General features: G+C 40.3%; 4 non-coding genes across 4 annotated transcripts; all 4 read left to right on the forward strand.

The window, feature by feature from the left end:
* Positions 1 to 4,851: 4,851 nt before the first annotated feature.
* Positions 4,852 to 4,924, forward strand: TRNAR-CCG (transfer RNA arginine (anticodon CCG)). The gene has a single exon. It is a non-coding gene; the product is annotated as a tRNA-Arg (tRNA).
* A 1,409-nt stretch (positions 4,925 to 6,333) lies between these two features.
* TRNAN-GUU (transfer RNA asparagine (anticodon GUU)) lies at positions 6,334 to 6,407 on the forward strand. The gene has a single exon. It is a non-coding gene; the product is annotated as a tRNA-Asn (tRNA).
* A 4,113-nt stretch (positions 6,408 to 10,520) lies between these two features.
* Positions 10,521 to 10,593, forward strand: TRNAA-AGC (transfer RNA alanine (anticodon AGC)). Its single transcript has one exon. It is a non-coding gene; the product is annotated as a tRNA-Ala (tRNA).
* A 3,417-nt stretch (positions 10,594 to 14,010) lies between these two features.
* Positions 14,011 to 14,083, forward strand: TRNAF-GAA (transfer RNA phenylalanine (anticodon GAA)). Its single transcript has one exon. It is a non-coding gene; the product is annotated as a tRNA-Phe (tRNA).
* The last annotated feature ends 237 nt before the right edge of the window (positions 14,084 to 14,320 follow it).

Below are 14,320 nucleotides of genomic sequence, written 5' to 3' on the forward strand. Positions count from 1 at the left end.
TCTGCTCACTTTACTTAGCATCAATTCAAGTAAGTCTCTCCAGGCCTTTTTGAAATCATCCTGCTGATCGTTTTTTCTCTCTCTCTCTTTTTTTTTTTTTATATTTTTATTTTCAAAATATATGCATACATAATTTTCAACATTCACCCTTGCAAAACTTTGTGTTCCAATTTTTTCCCCTCCTTTTCCCTCACTCTCTTGGCTAGACAGCAAGTAATCCAATATATGTTAAACATGTATAATTCTTCTATACATATTTCCACAATTATCATGCTGACAAGAAAAGTCAGATTAAAAAATGAAAAAGAACAAAATCCAAGCAAACAACAACAAAAAAATGTGAAAATGCTATGTTGTGATCTATACTTAGTCCCCACAGTCCTCTGGGTGCCGATGGCTCTCTTCATCTCAAGACCATTGGAATTGGCTTGAGTCACCTTGATGAGATTAGGGTTCCTGATGATCTAGGAGTTAGATAATGAGGTTAGTGGCAGGTTCTGGGTTCAGGGAACTAAATGAAGAGGTTTGGCTCCCCTAAATCCCCTTAGGATTCAGTGCAAGATAGGGAGTTGTGGGAAACCTCCTTCAGGTGGTATAGAAATCCTTTTAAAGGAATTTACAAAGCCAAAAAGCTAGATTGGTAAAAAGTTTATTATTGGCACTAAGAAGTCAGCCTTTACTATGCATGAATAGAAAGACTGAATTCCTTAGTGGCAGGTCCTGGCAAAGAAATATAAAGTTTCTAGTGGAGGAATCCTGACAAAAAGCTAGAGAATTTCTAGCAGAGAATCCCAACAGAGAGGTATAAAGTCTTGTTAGGGAAATAGGTGAGAGAGTTAAGAGAGGGTAACACTGAAAGAAAATATTATTTCAGTGTGCAGAGGTTTGTTGCTATGTCAGGGAGAGAGTTTCCTTGGCATGGCATATTAGGTCCTCTGCAAGGACTGAGCTTAAAATTGGCTCTTTTTATAATAGAAGCCTTGGCTATAAGCTGGGATTTGCTCCTGATGGGGCCTGGTACAGCTTGAGCTAAAATCAGAGAAAATCTTGGAATTGAATTCGTCTTTCTCAACTAATCTTTAATTCAATAGGGTTAGAATTCTCCAGCTGGGGACTCAACTAGCCCTCACCTATATAAACCACTTTTATCTTGATTCCCTGGGGTGGGTCTTACAGAGGCAGGGTTCAAGGAGAATTCCTTCTTCAAGGAGCTTCTCAGGTGCTCCACCTCATGGATCATAACCATGGTCAGAGAGAAAGAGAAAGAGTTTTGGACCTCCCCTTGTTAACCTCATTATTGAAAAGAACCACATCCATCAGGATTGATCATCACATAATCTTGCTGTTGTCGTGTACAGTGAGCTCCTGGTTCTGTTCATTTCACTCAGCATCAGTTCATGTAAGTGAACTCTCCAGGCCTCTCTGAAATCATTCTGCTAATCATTTCTTACAGAACAATAATATTCCATAACATTCATTTACCATAACTTATTCAGACATTCCCCAACTGAGGGGCATGCGCTAAATTTCCAGGACAGTGCCATCACAAAAAGGGCTGCCACAAACATTTTTGTACATGTGGGTGGGTCCCTTTCCATTTCCATTGGATACACTATCTTGTATCCCATTTCTATGGGATACAGAACTGGTAATACCAGACACTGCGGGGAAAAAAAGGGTATGCACAGTTTGATAACCCTTTAGGCATAGTTCCAAATTGTTCAACAAGAACAAACTTACTTTTTTAGTCTCTTGGGGTGCAGATAGTGCAAATGAAGGACTATTGTGTGAGAGGACGAATATGTTTTGATTTGCTCTTTAAAGTTCTTGCTTTTTCTCCTTTACTTTCCCAACTTCTTTCTCAGATTTATCTCCACCAGTAAGGAGTCATTTTTTAATCACAGAGTACTGTCCATTCTAAAAACCACCAAACCAATTCTGAGCATAGGGTTACACAACAACCCTGTGACATAAATGCTATAATTATTCCTATTTTGCAAATAAGAAAAATAAAGAATATTGCAGGATTTGGACTCAAGTATTTCTGATTTCAACTCCAGTTTTGAATATATCATTTCATTTCATTCTTTTCTTGTCAATAAACATTTATTAACTGCTAACTATGTGCCAAGCTCTCCACATACAAATATGAAAAAAAGAAAAAAGTTCCTGCCCTCAAAGAACTTTTTCAGTGACTTAGCTCATTTAATTCTCGGAATTCTTTGGGAATCATGTAGCACAACAAAAATGATTATCATCCTCAATAACCTTATTCCTATTTTAAGGATCCTTGATCCATCTGTGTGGGTAAAAATCTTCATGACTTAGTCTTCAGGAGTTCTGTGGCTTAAAAAAAAAAATCATTCATTGGAAGACTTTCTGCCCTCTAGTTCCTTCAAACTTAAAACTGAGGCTTTAAAGGTAAAATCTTTTGCTAAGTAGGCCTGGAAGCTTTTCTAGCTTTGACTTGAAAAAGCTTGTACTCAATAGGCCGAGCCTTCAAGAACCCAGATCACTTCTGCTCTTCTGTGAAAAGAAGGCAAGAGACCCAAAAATATGGTCTATTAAATAAATAGACAAGATTGGAATTAGCATCATAGATTCTGAATTGGAAGGGACTTGAGCAGGAATCCTATATACATTTTTCATAATCCAGTTTATATTTGAAAATTTCCACTTCTCAAATTTGGACTTTGATATGGATTCATTGAGAGTCAAGTGGGTAGATGTGGGTTGCCCTCCTCTCAACTAAGGGCCTCTTAATCTGGTAATATTTCAATATAATTGGTTTATTTTGTAACCCTATTGCTTTCTTTTTATTATTCATCTAAGAACAGGTTTGTTTGTTTGGTTATTTTTTTTTTTCTGTGAAGGGATCCATATTCACCAGATGTTAAAGGGATTCATGACACAAAAAGGTTAAGAACTGCTGTTTTAATTGAAGATTGCAAGAATAAATAAGCTGGCAAGAATTTGTCAGTTTCCATGGAACCAGGGAGATGACTCTGTGGGCGAGTCACCCTTTCCACACCTCAATTCCCACTGGAAAACAAAGTATGAGATTCAGAATCTGTGCTTATTTGCACATGGATCTAAGGACCAAGGTTTGGAGAACAGAGCTGGGCAGGTTTGAGCATCATTCTAGCAGAGTCCTTGATTAAAACCTTCCTCTGGAAGCTGGCTTCTGGATGGAGTCTGATGTCATTTTCTCGTTATGTGGAAGTCCCCTCTGCTCCTTGTAGTTCCAAGTAATATACCGAGCCAATTCCCAGCAGAAGTGGGGACAGTCAAACTGGAAAGCCAGAAAACTTGGCACGTGCATTTCAGATCATTCCCATCAATGAGGTGGGAATCCCATGGTCCATGTTAGGAAAGTGCCAGCTGGCATAACCTAAAACCTTGGAATTAATCATTCTTTACATGTTTGGTAGAATTCACTTGTCAATCCATTTGGTCCTGGAGATTTTTTTCTTACGGAATTCATTAAAAGCTTGTTCAATTTCTTTTTTTTTTTTTCTTCTAAAAATGGGAATGTATTTCCTTCTCTGTTAATCTGAGCAATTTATAATTTTTTGTATTTATCCGTTTCATTTAGGTTATCAGATTTATTGGCATACAGTTGGGCAAAATAGCTCCTAATTATGCTTTAATTTCCTCTTTATTGATAGCAAGTTTCCCCTTTTCATTGCTACTGGTTATTTGGTTTGCCTTTTCTTTTTCTCCCCTTTTTCTAATCAAATTAACTAAAGGTCTATCTGTTTTGTTGTTTTCATAAAACCAACTCTTAGTTTTGGATAGCCTAGAACCTTGACCACTTTCATCCTCGCATCCCAGTATCCTCTCATTTCAATCACATCTATAAAGATGAACTAGCTGTTCAGCTAATCAGCAAACACTTATTAAATGGCAGCTCCTTCCACGGCTGTACAAAGAAGGTTACAACAATTGCTTCTTTAAAGGAACTCAATTTATTGAAGGGAGACCACATGCAAACAACTGTACAAACTATATGAAGGTTCAGTTGGAGATAATCAGGAGAGGGAAGGCACTAGCATTAAGGGAGATTGAGAAAAGCTTTTTGCTCAAGAAGAATTTACCTAGAGTTTAAAGGAAGGCTGAGACAAGGAGGAATGAAGAGTAATAAATAAAGCTGGAAAAATCGAGAAGAGATTGTGGAGGACCTAAATGTCGGTTTGTCTTACAGGCACTGAGGAGGCAACTTCCATCTTACACAGGAGCAAACTGGGGCCCCCAGAACGGCTTGATTTCCTTTCATATCCATTCACTGAATTCATTCCAGGAGCTCTCTGTGCTAGATCTAGGTAGGATGCTAAGTATGAATGGACCGCTGTCCTAAAGGAGCCAGAGAAAACACCTTCCTCCTAGCATCCTTTCGCTCCAGCAATATGTGATTATCATTATGACTCATTGGAACATTGGCTCAGCACCTTGGTAACCTACTGACCCGCGACGCCTTCGTGCGGAGCGGCGGCGCCGAGCCCGGCCCCAGGCGCAGGGAGCGTTTCACTTTCCCACCGAGAAATACGGTTCGAGTCGGCGGGAGGGCCGGGTGCTGAGGTTCCCTGCGTCCCGGGGGCTCGAGCTCCTCGATTTGGAGTGGGTGGTGGGCGGAGACCTGTACTCCATTTCGCTCTTCGCTAGAGCCTCCGCCTTTCAGCTTTCCAAGAGTTTAACAGAAGGAAGGAAATAACAGATTTTTTTGACTCGAGCTGGGGCTCGGATTCTATGGTCCACATACACAGATAGAGGAAATTATTCACAGAATCGAGACTAGGAATGCTCCGCCCTTCCTCTTTTCTATAGGGAAAGCAGAAGGGGGCCTACGTAACAGGCCGCGTGGCCTAATGGATAAGGCGTCTGATTCCGGATCAGAAGATTGAGGGTTCGAGTCCCTTCGTGGTCGTGTCTTTTTCTCTGCTTTCCTTGGTCAGCTTCTTGTCCTAACCCCTTTGTTCCGTATTCCTTTGAAACTGGTGAAAGTAGAGAAAAGAATTAAAATATTTCCAATCCCAGAAAGTATTTTGGAGACGGCGCGGCTCTTGGGGTGTTCATCAGTGAAAAGATGGAGCCGGAGGAGAAATTTCCAACGAGGGAAAAGGCACGAAACGCATAATGCGGCACCTTCACCCTTCCCTCTGGGTTGGAAATCGAACTGCTGATTCCAGGAGCGCTAACAGAGGGTGTTTGCCATTAACGTAAAGACCACAACTGCGAAAGGCAACCGAAAGAGCTTTCATAGAAGCAGAAGTGAAAAACCTACTTTCCCTTTTTGTTCCCTCTCCCCCCAAGGCCAGACCCGATGCCACGTTCCCCGTTCTTCCTCTTGTACTCTTAAAGCCGAGCGATGCTCCCCACATGGTTGTCCCCGGCCTCAGCCATCTTATTTTCTTACGCCCTTGAGATGCCAAAAGACCCTCGAGTGAATTCCCGAGCCGCGGGCTCTATTTCAAGAGGGGAGGGCCAAGCTTCTTCTCCAAGTGAGAGGATTTCTACTGAAAGAGGAAAAATCTGGAGAACTGTCAGGAGGACCTGGAACTGACCTCCAAACGATGCACGGATGCATGTCCTTTAGGACAGCGGTGCGTTCCTGCTTTTCTTGGCAAGCTCCCTAGGTCTGGCACAGAGCTCCGGGAATGAACTCAGTGAATGGATCTGAAAGGAAACCAAGCCCTTCTCGGGGCCTCAGTTTGCTCCTGTACAAGATGGAAGTTTGCTCCCGGGTGCCTGTAAGATTGTAAGACAAACCGACATTTAGGTCCTTCACAATCTCTCGATCGATTTTTCCAGCTTTATTACTCCTAATACCTCCTACGGCTCCCGCTTCCGTGCTTCAAGTGCTCAGTCTATTTTCCCCCTACTTCCACCCCCTCATCTGTAATCTTCGCCTCTCGGAAAACGTCTGGCGAACCTCCCCAGACAACCCCTCCTCCTAACAGTGATTTCCGCCGCGTGAATGATGCAAAGCGATGCACTTGTGTAACTTACATGCAACCGGTAGTCTTAGTTTCCCGGAGAACTTACCCAGATTTGTAAAGCGAGTGTGTACCTGTGTGAGGGTGGGTCGGGGATGGTGGTCTTTTCTTTAGAGAGGAAGAATTTCTGTTCAGCAGCTTCTCGCACGAGCAAACGAGCCTTTATATTCTCCAGTCTGCCTTTGCGTGGGGTCTTCAATTTATGTCACAGTTTATACGTAGATAAAATGCCCTCATGGACTCTTGCATTTCTGCAGAAATCCCATTCGTTTACATATATAGCCAGAGGACAACGCTTGATGTCAAATATAGGAAATTCTCTAAAAGGGCCTAGCCGTCCGTCTCTGTGGCGCAATCGGTTAGCGCGTTCGGCTGTTAACCGAAAGGTTGGTGGTTCGAGCCCACCCAGGGACGCTTTTCCTTAATTTCTATTAAAAATCAATAAACTAAGTTAGAACCTTCTAAATTCAAAAACGGTTATCCACCGAATATCGACCCAGGGTGCCACAGAAACAATTACCTAGAAACTGAGTGGGGAAGTAATTGTGAGCTTAAGAAAATGCGTTATAGTTCCCCCCGAGTTTTAAGTCGTTTTCTCATTTCCGTGGTAACTAGAATTTTTAAAAGTAGCTAACATGTACAACATATTGCATTGATATGTTGGGGGGGGGAAGCAACAAAGATTAAAAATGATATATTCTTGCAAAAATGAATGTGTAGACTTCATAGACAAGAGAACTCACCTTTGTAGATCATGTTACCAAATGGGCAGAACAAAAATCATCCATGCTTGCTTATTCTATGAAATTTTTGTCCATGATCTCCCATAAATCATCTACCTGAAAGGTATGGACTACTTGTGCTGGAGATCTTCCTCTGGGATTCTTATCATATCCTGATTAGTATTATTTTTAAAACTATTCTTGTTTATTACTATTATAGTACTTCCCTTCCAAGACATGTATACATAGTTTTCAATATTCACTTTTGTAAAAAGTGTTCCAATTTTTTTCTTCCTCCTTCCCTTACCTCCATTCTCTCTAAAACAGCAAACAATCTGATATAGGCTAAATATGTGTGATTTTTTAGTCATATTTCCATATTTGTCATGTTGTGCAAGAAAAATCAGATGATCCATGTTATTAAAGATTAGAAAGTGATGGGAGCAAAGACTAACAACTAGAAGAAAATTTGAGGAGACTGCCCTCAATCTTTAGTATTTTAAAGTTTTACCTGCTCATTCTTTTTTTTTTTTTTTTTTTTTAAGCTTTTTATTTTCAAAACACATGCATGGATAATTTTTCATAATTGACCTTTGCAAGACCTTGTGTTTCATATTTCCCCCTTCTTCCTCCCACCTCCTCCCCTAGATGGCAAGTAATCCAATATATGTTAAATATGTTAAAATATATGTTAAATCCAATATATTTATACATATTTATACAATAATCTTGCTGCCCAAGAAAAATCAGATCAAAAAGGAAAAAAATGAAAAAGAAAAAATGCAAGCAAAGAACAGAAAGAGTGAAGATACTATTTTGTGAGCTACACTCAATTCCCTCAGTCCTCTCTCTGGATTTATTTGGCTCTCTTCATCACAAGATCATTGGAACTGGCCTCAATCATCTCAATGTGGGAAAGAATCACATCCGTCAGAACTGATCATCATATAATCTTGTTGCCATATATAATTATCTCCGGGTTTTGCTCATTTCATTTAATATCAGTTTATGTAAGTCTTTCCAAGCCTCTCAAATCATCCTGCTGATCATTTCTTATAGAACAATACTATTCCATTACATTCATATACCATAACTTATTCAGCTATTCTCCAGTTGATGGGCATCCACTCAGCTTCCAGTTTCTAGTTTCTACAAAAAGGGCTGTCACACTTTTGCACATGTGAGCCCTTTTCCCTCCTTTAAGATCTCTTTGAGATATAAGCCCAGGTAAAACACTGCTAGATCAAAGTGTATGCATATTTTGATAGCCCTTTGAGTATAATTTCAAATTGCTCTTCAGAATGTCAGATCAGTTCACAACTCCACCAAACTTGTATTAGTTAGTGTCCCAGTTTTTCCACATCCTCTCCAACATTTGTCATCTTTTCCTGTCATCTTAGTCAATCTGAGAGGTATGCAGTGGTACACTGAGTTGTCTTAATTTGCATTCCTCTGATCAATAGCGATTTAGAACACCTTTTCATATAACTAGAAATGGCTTTAATTTCTTCATCTGAAAATTGTCTGTTCTTATCCTTTGACCATTTATCAATTGGAGAATGGCTTGAGTTTGAGTCAATTCTCCATATACTTCAGAATTGAGGCCTTTATCAGAACCTCAAATGTAAAAATGTTTTCCCAATTTATTGCTTCCCTTCTAATCTTGTCTACATTAGTTTTGTCTATACAAAACCTTTTAAACTTAATATTGTGCTATCAGGAGCTGTTGGATTACAGGGGAGCCATCTAGTCAGTGGCTGCTGGAGATCCAACCCAGATCTGCAGAATAGATCTCCTCTAATGAGAGTATGATACAAGGATACAACACCTATGTCAGCAAAGGCTGCCTTGCAGGTCCTTCAGATGCTATGATCCACAGTTGTGGAGGCTCTTGGGGAATTGACCTGTCCCTTAACATAATGTAATCAAAATTATCTATTTGGTGTTCAATAATGAGTTCCAATTCTTCTTTGGCCACAAATTCTTCCCTCCTCCATAGATCTGAGAGGTAAACTATCCTATGTTCTTCTAATTTATTTATAATATCACTCTTTATGTCTAAATCATGAACCCATTTGGACCTTATCTTAGTAAATGGTGTTAGGTGTGGGTCAATGTCTAGTTTCTGCCATACTAGTTTCTAATTTTCCCAGCAGTTTCTGTCAAAAGCTGGGGTCTTTGGGTTTGTCAAACATTAGATTGCTATAGTTATTGACTATTTTGTCCTGTGAGCCTAACCTATTTCACTGATTGACTACTCAATTTCTTAGCCACAAGCAAATGATGATGACTGTTGCATTATAAGTTTTAGGTCTGGCACAGCTGGGTCATCTTCATTACAATTTTTTTTTTCATTAATTCCCTTGAAATTCTTGACCTTTTGTTCTTTCAGATGAACTTTGTTATTTATTCTATGTCTGTAAAATAATACCAAATGATTTATATGGTATTAAATAAGATCAAAAGTAAATGTGAAGGCAAAGCTTGGGACAAGTACTGTTCAGTTAGCTCTTTGTGAATGCAAAAGAAATCTCCAAGTGATTTGGTCAAGAGGAGAGGAAAATTTCCAGTACCCTTCATAAAACATAACTAGCTAACCTCTTGTAGAAGCTGGAGTCTTAGCATGTGCAATCAAATTTCTCCATTACTCTACCAACTACAAACTGTCGCTTCTTTAAGGAGAACATGGAGGCAGAATTATGGGGATCTGCTTTTATTTCATTGTTTAGTTTACTGACTCCACGATCGCTGGTATTGGGAGTCCTGCTCAGAGCAGGTCAGTGGTATCTTTATTATCTGCCTTTCATCTCACCTACCCCTGCACCTGTGAGTTAACAGCACATACTATCTTCTCCAGTCTGATTTCTGGAGACTGCATTGTGACAAGTGTTCGGTGAGTTGGTTTCATCTTTTCCAATTCTAAACAAGAAATCCATTGTTTTCCCCATTCATTCACCGCCTCCCTCTACTTCCTAAACCTCTATGGACAAACGGCGGGGGCAGGAGTGCCCAGTCCTCCGGGGTTTATTTCTCGGATCTGGGAACCATTTTCCGAATTTGATCGACAGAATGATCGTATAACAGAAGGGGTGAGGGTTCAATTAACGAAGGCCCTGGATTGTTCGTTGGGGAAAGGGAGAAAGAAAGGGAAAGGTATTTTATTGCTCTGGGCCAAACACTGAATTAAACACTTTATACGTGTCATCTCATTGGATTAGGAAGCTTTCCTTCACCTGCGCATCCTTGTCGGTGGCCGCAGATAGTCCTCATTTTTAGCCTTAGCGTTCAGTTATTCGTTAATTTGTCCTTATTGCAATAATCACATCTTCCACCAAGCCCATCCTCCTCCCACTCCCAGCTGCTCAGGCTGGCTCAGCCCGTATAATTTTCTCAGCAAAAACGCACCCTGCCTCTTCCACGCACGCATATCCCTCGGATTGGAATATGAAGTCCGGCGCTGTAAAGAACCTGATCTTCGGGAGGGCAAACCCAGGGGAACGGATTCTCGGCGGGGGAGTCTGGCTGCACCACCCCCTAGAGAAATCGTTTCCGAGACTTCCCCTCGCTGCCCCTATTTGCCTGTTGCCTTCTAGTCACTGGAGCTCTTCCGATATTCCGGAATCTGTTCTCCGACTTTATCACCGCTAATTTGGTTGTTTTTCTGGTTTTTTGTTTTGTTTTGTTTTTTTTAGTTTTTCCCTTTTATTTAGTGTCTTCTTTCTTGAAAACTAGAATCGAATAAAATCGAGTGCATTATTGCCTATCAGCACCTTCGAATGAGCCAGTATAAAAGCAAAAGCAGTGTGGGGGATTAGCTCAAATGGTAGAGCGCTCGCTTAGCATGCGAGAGGTAGCGGGATCGATGCCCGCATCCTCCAGCTCCGTTTTGCTAAGTGTGGTAGTCTGTGCTGGCAAATACCCCAGCCACAGGGGTCAACTTGGAAAGAGAATGGACAGGGGCTGGAAAGCTGCTTAAAGGATCTGGAATATGGAACAGACACCTATGGCCCTCTCCCAAGTCCGGAGGAAAGTAAACAAGAATAACAACTGATTATATAGTGCTTTTAAAGTTTTATAATACTTTTATTTTGATCTCTATATCCAGAATATATCTTATTAAGCAGAAAACGTGATATTTTGGTAATTTGACTTTTTCCGAAGTCCAAGACGATCAGGCGAGACATCCTAGAGGTCTATTGATATTTTAAGGGATCCAGATTCCCAGGGACATTAAGAGAGAAGAATAGGACCCACCGGACTCTCGGGCATCCCTTTGCTCCTTCTGGAATCCGTTTGTTTGTTGGGTAATGGAAAGAGCTCAGAGAAACAGCTCGATGGGCATGGGCACAAATGCAGGTCCACCAACATAAGCCACCGAGTGTAGGGAAGTACATCAATTCAGGGTGAACTGAACGCTTTGTTCTCATAACTGAAACTTTTTCTAGTCGTGCTAGCTGGATTCGGTCGGTACCTTTCCTGAACACAGTTGCCGTTCTTCATTTTTAATGTGAAGAAATGGGAACTATCTCCACCTATGAATAAGACACTAAGGGAGCCTTCATCTAGTGACGGGCTATTACTGTGTGTGTGTGTGTGTGTGTGTGTGTGTGTGTGTGTGTGTGTGTGTGTGTGTGTGTGTGAGAAATCTCTCATTAAAGAAAGCATTCCTCTGTCCAGGGCACTATCACTCCTTCCCTCTCCCTAGCAGGCAAATGCTTGCTTGACAAAATGCCTGAATGAGAATGGACTGAATACATTGAGAATGGGAAGATAATTTTATAGTAACCTATAAGGTACAGAGAGCCAAATATTTTGATAGTTCAATTGGCAGATCCCCAACTCTAGATGAAAGACATGAGTTTCAGCCTCAAGTTGACCCTTTATTTTCCCTACTGATGCAATAATAGTCACCAAATGGCCTTTTGCTTATTACGGACTTTTCTCTCACTCTCCCTCCTTCCTTCCCTTCCTCTTTCCCTCCTTTCCTTCTATGTCATTTCTTTTTTCCATCTTTCTTTCCTTCCCTTCCTTCCTTCCTTCCTGCCTTTTTTGGGAAAATTACACACACACACACACACACACACACACACACACACACAACATATGTAAAATATAAAATTATATATATGTATACAAGCATTTCAAACTACAATTAAAAACAGTTTTTAAAACTGGTTTTTTAAAGAGTTCTTCCCCAACCCCAAGAAGGCAAGTGATTTGACATCTTAATACAATTGAACATTTCTTGGGAGTAGGACACACCTTTTGTTAAATACAATAAGCACTATTACATGATAAGTGAATAAGGGTATGTGGGTGCAAAACTATTATCTGAGGTCTGAAGGTGAAAGGGCATACCATCAGGAGTGATTAAAGAAAGTTCATGAAGGATATGAATTTGAGTTGAGATGTAAGAGATTGGTATGCACTGAACTGTAGAACAGTAAAAAATGAAATTCCCAGCACAACAAATAAAGTGAGTAAATTCAAGTCCCAAAATATCTATTTTTTTCTTTCTGCAGTTCCTTCTTTCCCAGCACACACAGAAAGTCTTTCCTATAGTTCTTCTTTTGCCATTGTCTTACTATAAAAACTGAGACCTGTTGAAAACCTTAGCTTAAAAGAGCCAAGGTTTCCCTTGAAGCATCCAGGGCCATATCCAGACATCCTCGATCTTGCATCTATATCTTGCCACTGGACCCAGAAGGCTCTGGAGGGGAAAGTAAGGCAGTGACTTTGCACAGCCCTCCCTCACTTAAATCCAATTCACTTGAATTTCATGACATCATCTTCCTGATATCATGGTCCTCTTCAAGAAGAAAACACAATAACTGTATAACTCTATTTAGACTTTAGCTTTCAAACTCCTTTCCAGAACCATCTTTTTAAGAAAAGGGTTGAATTGAAGTATACCTTCTTAGGAGTAAAATTCCTCTTATTAGGATCAAAGTTACCTTTATTGAATAGTTTTTTAATTTCTTTAGTCATGCCTGTAATTTCATGGATTAAAGAAACTCTCATGAAGGAAAATTCCTCTATCTGTTCATGCTGGTATCTACTCTACATCTTATAATCTTGGAGAGTTGCTTGGGCTGACTCAGGTTAAATGACTTTCCAGTATTTGCCAATTGTGAGACTTGAGATCTAATCTTTCTCATTCAGAGACCAGCTCCGTATCTCTCAGAAGTTGCTCCAATTCTTTTTATCTTTCTTTTTCTGTCTGGCTATTTCCCCTTGAAAGAATTTATATCTTTCCACTGGAGCCAGATGGTTTCCAGAGGGAAAGTGAGGCAGGTGATCTTGCACAGCCCTCCCTCACTGACTTGTCACAGCATCAACTCCCTGACGTTATAGTTCTCTTTGAGAATGAAACATAAACAACAATTTTCTCCTGATCTCATTGAAGTTCCTCTCACACCTTCACTAGAAGGCACTTAGTATCAAATAACCAATAGTCAACTTCAGCAAGATGTGAAGAATGGAAAGCAGAAGAAATTGAAAAAGTCTTCTTAGCTTAGTTTAAGCAACAAGTGAATTATCACATTTTAAATCCTTTTACCAGAGTTGGTTCTTACCCATCACTCATTCCTCCAAACCACTGCAACCATTTGGTGACTTTAACAGAACTATTTTTTCTGTTATCCTCTCCCCAAGTGAATGGCTCACTTTCCCCCATTATTCGTGTCCTTAATGTTTCTTCTATGCTACTTCTAAAATGTAGATCATTGTTGATAATATGGTGGAGGTTACTTACAAATAGAATGTAAACTCATTTGCAAAATATAGTGGTGGATGATGGATGCCTTTGAGCACTATCACCTCACAAAACACTGAAAAGCAATTTTTTGAAAGACGTTGGCAAATGATCCCAACTAACTATCTCCAGAGAGCATACATTAACAAAACTGGAAGGACATCAAAGAGAGCTGAAATATGTTTTCTATCAATCAACTATTTCCAACGGGCTCTAAAACTGTGTATAGCCTCTGCTCTAGCAGTGTTCTGCTGGGTCTGTATCCCCAAGAGATCATAATAAAGGGGAAAGAATCCACATATGCAAAAATGTTTGTAGCAGCTCTTTTTGTGGTGGCAAGGAACTGGAAACTGAGTGGATGTCCATCAGTTGGAGAATGGCTGAATAAGTTATGGTATATGAATGTAACGGAATACTCTTGTTTTATAAGAAATGATCAGCAAGATGGCTTCTTTTAGGAATTTTCTATCCGTGAAATGCCACGTTCTAAGAATAATTGAGAAGAGAGTCTTTTAAATATTTTATTGAACAGCTTCTTGTGGCCGAAATAGCTCAGTTGGGAGAGCGTTAGACTGAAGATCTAAAGGTCCCTGGTTCGATCCCGGGTTTCGGCAAGAAGTCGATAAAAGCAGCTTGTTTTAAGTGTTTGCAGATCTATCTCCTTATAATCCCATTCCTCGTCGAGGTTCCAAAACTATCACCTCTCACACCCCAACAACTGGACCGGAAGTCGTGTATTTTCAACAGAAAGTATACATTTCCTCTTCCCACCCTCCACTTCTGTCTTGCTGTGAAAGAAAAAAAAAAAAAAAAAGAAAAAGAGAAGAGGAGGGAGGAAGGGCGGAGCGGGG

Source organism: Sminthopsis crassicaudata, chromosome 1 (genome assembly GCF_048593235.1).
Source record: "Sminthopsis crassicaudata isolate SCR6 chromosome 1, ASM4859323v1, whole genome shotgun sequence".
In the NCBI taxonomy this organism is placed as follows: Eukaryota; Metazoa; Chordata; class Mammalia; order Dasyuromorphia; family Dasyuridae; genus Sminthopsis; species Sminthopsis crassicaudata.